The sequence below is a fragment of the Saccopteryx bilineata genome, chromosome 2 (assembly GCF_036850765.1).
Source record: "Saccopteryx bilineata isolate mSacBil1 chromosome 2, mSacBil1_pri_phased_curated, whole genome shotgun sequence".
Classification (NCBI taxonomy): domain Eukaryota; kingdom Metazoa; phylum Chordata; class Mammalia; order Chiroptera; family Emballonuridae; genus Saccopteryx; species Saccopteryx bilineata.
Window position 1 is genome coordinate 98,292,234 of NC_089491.1, and position 7,948 is coordinate 98,300,181.

The window sequence follows — 7,948 nt, forward strand, 5'->3', positions numbered from 1 at the left end:
TGGCGACGCCCAGGATGGGCAGAGCATCGCCCCCTGGTGGACAGAGCGTCGCCCCTGGTGGGCGTGCCGGGTGGATCCCGGTCGGGCGCATGCGGGAGTCTGTCTGACTGTCTCTCCCTGTTTCTAGCTTCAGAAAAATGCAAAAAACAAAAAAAAAAATAAAAATAAAATTCCCCTTTGGAATTTTTTATAGATTCTAGGGTCTGTCAAGAACTTCTGTCTTGCTACAATCACATATTACAGAAATATTATGATATCACCATAAAATTAGTTGTAATCATTTTGCTGGCAGAGGGTCTTGCCTTCAATTTGTAACATCTGTGAAGTGCAATAAAATGAGCTACGCCTATATTTATCTTAAAAGCATGGTTAATAGCTGCTTTCAAGTTTTTGTCTGATGATCCAACAACTGGGTCATTTTTGGCTGGATGTGTGTTGCTTGTCTTTTCCCTTGTTAATATGTCATATGTTGCTGGTTTCATGTGTGTCCAGTAATTCTGTGTTTTATTTTGGACATTTTAATTATGTTATGAGACTCCACAACCTGTTAAAATACTCTGGAGAATACTGATTTTCTGAAGACAATCAACGCAGCTTAGCTTAGACTTCAAATTCTACCTCTCCTTCTGTGGGTGGTGGTTCCAAAGGCAGTTCAAGTGTCAAAGCTTTTGTTCACTTCTTTGGGTAGAACCATGCATGTGCAGGTTGGACCTGAGCCCCTGGACTTGTGCTATTTTATATGCAGTCAGAGGTGCACTTCCTTAGTTTTCTCTTCTCTAAGATTCCCCAATGTACACTGTCTGGCTCACAGGAACTTCTTGGAGTTTTTGTTACCTATCCCACCTTTCCATAGTACCAGGACTGTGTTCTTCCTCAAGTGGGGCTAGAAAAAAAAAGAAGCAAGATTTATCTATATTGATGTCTGTATTTATATCTATATCTAGCTCTATAATCTATATAAGGAAGGAAGGAAGGAAGGAAGGAAGGAAGGAAGGAAGGAAGGAAGGAAGGAAGGAAGGAAGGAAGGAAGGAAGGGAGAGAGAAAGAAAGAAAGAAAGGGAGAGAGAAAGAAAGAAAGAAAGGGAGAGAGAAAGAAAGGGAGAGAGAAAGAGAGAAAGAGGGAGAATAGGGATTTTTCCCCTTCAATCTGTCTGGCTCACAGAGACCTTCTTTCCTGGTCCCCTCTGGTCAGAAAGACAGGAATTTTCTTGGATTTTTTGTTGCATGTGCCAACTGGGGAGTTCTGTGACTGGGGCACTTTCATGACAAAGCCAGGAGAGTTAAGAGAACAAAAACCTGGTAAACTCATTCTTGTACACATCACTTCTTCAGATTTTAACTTTCCTGCTAATATACCTGCCATTATTTACTTTTGAGAGTCCATAGGGAGTTGATAGATAATTTTGTCTAGAAATTTTAGTTGTAATGAGTGGGAGAGACAGGCTGTAGTGTGCTAACTTTATTTTGGCCGGCTCAAGAAGTCCTAATACTTTATTTTATTATTATTATTATTTATTTATGTATTTTAGAGAGGCAGGGGAGAGAAAGAGAGAGAGAGTAGGGGGGAGGAGCAGGAAGCATCAACTCCCATATGTGCCTTGACCAGGTAAGCCCAGGGTTTCAAACCCACAACCTCCAAGTTCTAGGTCAACGCTTTATCCACTGCACCACCATAGGTCAGGGCAAGAAGTTCTAATACTTTAAAAATCTTATAAAATATAAACTTGAGTTTATCTTATTTTTAAAGTAATCAAGTGTTGTTGTTTTTTCAAGTGGCTTCAGTATTCTTTTTTATTTCCTTCTTCAGCAACAGGGAGTTTTAGAACAAGTTGTTTGGCAACTGAGAATCCAATACCAGTGATGGGATTCAGCCAGTCCAGCAGAACCGATACCTAATTTTTTGTTGAGTTTGGTGAACTGGTTGTTAAAATGGCACTTGTAATCATGGTTCTCTCTGAGGTGGGTGTCTGGGCAGCTGCCCAATGTGGAAATCATAAATTTACATTCCTTACTCTTTTTTAACATTCATCTGCACAACAGCATATTCTAAGCACTCATAGTAATGGCCATTTCGTCCATAGGTGAAAAATATTGACAAAACTATGCTTGTAATATTTACTTATTCATTTCATAAAACTCATTATTCCTTTAATGAAATACTACTACATTTTAATTCCCTCGCGTTTGTTATGTCAGTAAACATACATATAACGTAAAGAGAAAAAATGCTGAACAACCTAGAGTTGACAACTTGTGTTGCTTTTTGTCAAGTATTATTTAATATTTTTTCATTAATATTTTAAAACTTTTTATAACATAACCCAATTTTGTGTACCTCTTTTATTGTTCTCACTTAAGTATTAAATGCATAAAATAATAAACTACTTTTTGGTATATCTTTTCTTTATACTTAAAACGGTCATTAGAGCAGAGAACCAGTTGTAAAATTATTTAAATCTCAACACTTTCTGATACATCATGGTCTTTATTACCAAAAGAGAAACTGACAAATTGTACCTTTGCTTCACCTGCTTCCTGATTTAACAGAACTTAACTTTAGCATTTCTTAGCAATGTTTTCTTAAAGATTTTGATTTTTCAAGTATTCCACTATTGCATTTTTGAATCCCAAATTGGCTTCTGCTATATATTTATATTTAAATTCGGAATAAAGTTATAAAAATAAATTTGTCACTACTCAATTCAAAACACTATTTAGATGAAGCAAACCTTAGTAAGAACAAATATTTTGGAGTTTTTATAATCAGCTTAAAAATCATGTCCGTTTTCTTTAGTTAAAATGTAGGGGGAAAGATTGAGCTTGTCGCAATTAAGTGGAATCTTCATAAGCAAAAACATTGTTTAAAATCAAATCAAACAAGTATGCATATTTTAATAAGAAATTTCATTTAAAAACATACATTTTCTATCTTGCTGCAGTTTAAAGATAGACAAAATTATACAGTCAGTAATACAACATAAGAAACTGTGTTTGTAGTCATTTGATGAGCAAGAGTGTATGGAGGTTCTGATGAGCTCTTTTTAAATAGACATAGAAAGGAAGAGCTGGCTAACCTGTTGCTAAGCAACTATGTCTCATAGACCAGAACGTCTGAAAACCAAAGAGAAGGTTAGGGGTATGAATTGTCTAAATTCACAAAGGAAAAGAGAGGGCGCAGTATACAAATGAATGGAGATCTGGGAAACTGCCTTTTGAAAATTAAGCAAAGGCAATTTAATGAGGTTTGAGAAATAAACCAAAAGCCCAGTTCTCAAGTTCCTCCATGCACACAATATACACTGAACTCTAAGGAGTTCTGCATGTATAAGCACTGAAAGGATTAACCACAAAATAGCCAATAAAAGCAAGCAAAAACTAATGATAAAGTGAATTTTTGTGAACACACTTAAGGCACTTTTCTAAAAATGCTGCCTTGCATAGGTAGAAAAAAAACACTAAAATTATACTAAGAGATCGTTAAATCTCAAATCTGAAGCACAAAGAATTCAGCAAAATCAAATGAGAAGGTTAGCATTTTTATAGATCGGGGAATTGCATTATCTCTGAAATTACATTGCTAATACCATAGAGAGAAAGTATTTAAAGAAAAATATGAACATTTTTGTTTTACCTCGTTGTGAAGAGGTTAAAATTTTTGTCTCTCTTTAGAAAATTTTAACCATATAAATACAGTTTGTTTTCAAGAAGAACCACCAAGTAATCCTTGGCCCATAGTCTTTCTAAACTTGGAGAAAATATTAGGTTGAAAACCAAGAGAATAGTTGGATGGAATAAGAGGTACCATTATCTCAAATCCAAATACTTTTCTTATTTTGCAGTTATATTTAAATTTTTTCAGCTTTATTTATGTAAAATTGACAGGTAAAGTCGCAATATATTTAAAGTGTTCAATGTGATGATTTGATATACATATATAAATATATTGTGACAGGATTCCCACAATCACATCCATCACCCCACATAATTACCTTTTGCAAGAGGGAGGTGATAAGAGAATGCTTAAGATCTACTGTTTTAGCAAATATCAATTATGTACTACAGTATTATCAACTGTGCTATATATTAGATCCTCAGAGCTTACTCATCTTATAACGGAAAGTTTGCAGCATTTTACCAGTTTCTCCCCATATACTCCAACCGCCCCCCTACCCTAGTGCCTGATACCATGTATTGCTGGTTTTTTGCTGCCTGACTTTCACTTCACATAATGTCCTCCAGGTTTATCCATGTTGTTAAAAATGACAGATTTTCTTTTGTAAGGCCAAATAAGTTCAAAAGTAAACTGTTTTTTGAGTCTATGACCTGCTCTAGCAAATTAATTGAACCCCAGGAAGGGGTTGTAAGTACCTCCAATTTATAGCTCAACAGTCAGAAACACAGGTAACAACTTGGAATTATGATTGGCTTTTGCATGGGTGAAGGGCAAACTTGTGGGACTGAATTTGTGAGATCTGATGTTACTTCCAGTAGATAGTGTCAGAACTGAGTCAAATTGTGGGGCACCAAGTTGATGTCACAGAATTACTGAGCATGTGGGAAATCCACACATCTAGTTTCAGAAGTGAATGATGATGTAGAGAAATATGGAGAGTAGAGGCTACAAGTGCAAGAAATGAGTTTTATCGCTAGACCTTATGTACATGCAGCCTTTAAATGTCTTGAGTTCATATGAGTCTAATCTCTGCTTTTTGTAGGAGCCTCTGGGTTCTGCTACATTCTTCAAATTGTGGTCTTCTTTCCCCATAGATCTGTAGATCCTCAAGGATATCACAAGCCACTCTCTCTGCTTCCTTTAGATTATGAGATATATGCTTTTGTCTGTCTACATTTCTTATGGCATGAGAGACAGACAGACAGACAGGAAAGAGAGAGATGAGAAGCATTAATTCTTTGTTGCAGCACCTTAGTTGTTCATTGATTATTTTCTCATATGTACCTTGATGGGGGGGAGGGGGCCGTGGCTCCAGCTGAGCCAGTGACCCCTTACTCAAGCCAGAGACCTTGAGCTTAAGCTAGCGACCTTATGCTTCAAGCCAGTGATCTCTGGGCTCAAGCCAATGACCTCAGGGTTTCAAAGCTGGGTCCTCACTCTATCCACTGTGCCACCTCCTGGTCAGGCTCTGCACTCTGAGTGTACAAGCAGTCCCCAACAAATTAGATCATTTCGACCTGCTATGCTTTCTCTGAGGTGAGTTTGTGTGACTGGAAGGTGTATTTCATTACTTAATCTACTTTTGGTATATTCTCTATTTACTATTAATGCTCTCTAAAATGTACAGATATTTCCAGGAAACTCTCATAGAAAATTAACTATACATTAGAAAATTAAGTAACTGAAAGTGGCTGACATGTAGGTAGGTTCACATACAGCTTAGGATGAAGTTACAGATTTATTACAATAAAATACAACAAAGTTTTTCTCTTATCATGTAGTTTGGTCATTTTTCAGCATGCACATGCTGCATGCTTATTGTATAATGGGTATTGGAGATAAAGCATTGACAAAGTGGTAAAAAGAATCCCTGCTCTCATAAAGCTTACAGTGAGGACTGATAGCCAATACAAAAAGACAGAATTTGCCAAATGTCAAATGATAGTGAGACTATAAAGAGAAATGAGGCAGAGAGGTAGTAGGGGGAGGTGACATGTAAGGAAGGCATCGCTATTCCTATTGGGTGATCACTGCAAGGGATCTTGGAAGACCTCATCGATGGGGAATCATTTGAGCAGAGACCTGAAGGGAAGGAGTTGACCACCATGTTCATGTCATGGGCAGGTATTCAAGGTTAAGAAACAGTGAACGTCAAGTCCTGGGGCAGAAGCATCTTGGCACATTTGAGAAACAGCATTTGAGATCTGTGAGGGAGAATAGAAAGAGCAGGGCCCTGCTGTGGCGTTAGATCAGAGAAATGACCAAGGATCAGATCATGTAAGACTCATAGAAAGTGAACATATTTTGGTTTGAACTCAGTATCACCCCCTTTCCAGGCACTATAATTATTCAGTTGTTGGTAAAGAAACTAAGGCACATTAACTGCATGTGGTGGGGTAGGGTGGGGGTGAGTATTGATGAGTGAAATGTTATTGGGAGTGATTTGACTGGGTCATCTCGTACTGGGTGGAGAGCAAAGTGCAGGAGTTAGAGCAGGAGGAGGGTATGCGTAGGAGAAGCCATAGTTATCCTTCCAAGTGGTGATGGCAGTTCTGAGCAGGTAGAGTAAGCAGAGGCAAACAACGAGTCAGATAAGGGCATATTCCGAAGCTGAATATAGAGACTTTGCTGATGACGAAGACATGAGGCAGAAAGAAGGAAGAAGTCAAGAAAGACCACAAAGCTGGGGCCTGAACACTTGTCAGGATGGAGTTGCTGTCATGGAAAAGGGGGAGACCAAAGGGAAGCAGACTCAGGGTGACATCTGATTGGTTTGGCACATTAGGCATCCACATGCAGATGTCCTGAGCAGCTGGGTATGAATCTGGACAGTAGGGAAAGGTTCACAATGGATAAGTAAATGTAGACGTTATGACAGTAGAGATGCCATTAAACCATGAGATTGGATGAAGTGAGCAAGGGGATGAGTGCCTGAGGAAGGAAATAGTCCAAGAAAATTAAAAACCAGAAATGGAGACAGAGATGAAAATCCAGTGAGGTCAGAAACAAAATACACACACACACACACACACACACACACACACACTCCAGTAGAATGTATTGAGATGAAAAGTAAATGATAGAAGAATTTCAAGGAGAGGGGAACAAATTGTCAAATGCAGCCAATAACATCAAGTCTGAGAGATTTCTTTAATGGAAATATTCTAAAATTATATTGTGGTGACAGATGCACAACTCTGTATGTTTACCAAAAAAATCAAGAAATTAGGTATATTAAATGGGTAAATTTTATGGTGTGTCAATTATATACATGGACATGTTAACAGCTTAATAGTGCTATCTCAAATAAAAGTACTTAACATACAACAACCTAGTATTTCTTCTTTCAAAGAAAATAAAAACACATGTGTGTGAATAAAGCATGTCCATGTTGTCCACGATATCTTTATTCATAATACTTCACATTTACAGCAATACAAATGTCTAGTAAATATTTTTGTGATATATTGATACAATGTCAAATTATTCATGCAAAAACATGAGTGGGATAAAAAATATAATTTTGAGCAAAAGAAGCAGATATCAAAGTGCACGTTGGGAGTTATGCCATTTCTAATCTGTTGAGAAACTGACAAAACTGATGGATGCTAACAGAGACAAATGCTTAGTTTTATTGATTTAACATTGACACTAGGAAATCTCACAGCAGAAGTACAAATCATATGTAGTGATTTATATCGATAAAAATTTCCTTTTTTGTTGTTTTTAGTAAACAACCTAGTCTTTTATTTGCCCAAAGCCAGCTGTTGCAGGCACTGAGGCCTGGAGACTTCCAGAAGGGGTAGAGGGAGGAGGGATGAACCCCACTGCCTACCAGGTGCTGGCTGTCCCCATCTTGCGTCCTGCAAGAGGTTGGAAGGGAAATAAAAGTCTACATTTGTAACATCAGTATCACCCCCTTTCCAGGCACTATAATTATTCAGTTGTTGATAAAGAAACTAAGGCACATTAACTGCATGTGGTGGGGTAGGGTGGGGGTGAGTATTGATTGACAAATTCCAGGGTGGTATTTCCTGCGTAAATAGGTAAGATCCATGTACAGACTTACTTTGTCTTATTGAACTTCACTTTATTGTGTTTTGCAGATGTTGTGTTTTTTACCAGTTGAAGATAAGACATTCATTCCATCCACAAAAAGATTACAACTCGCTTGATTGCAGTATTGGCTTTGTTATGGTGGTCTCAAACCTACCATATCTCCCAGGTATGCCTTTCATAGATAGGATTGTTGGATACCATAGGGAGGTCTAAAGT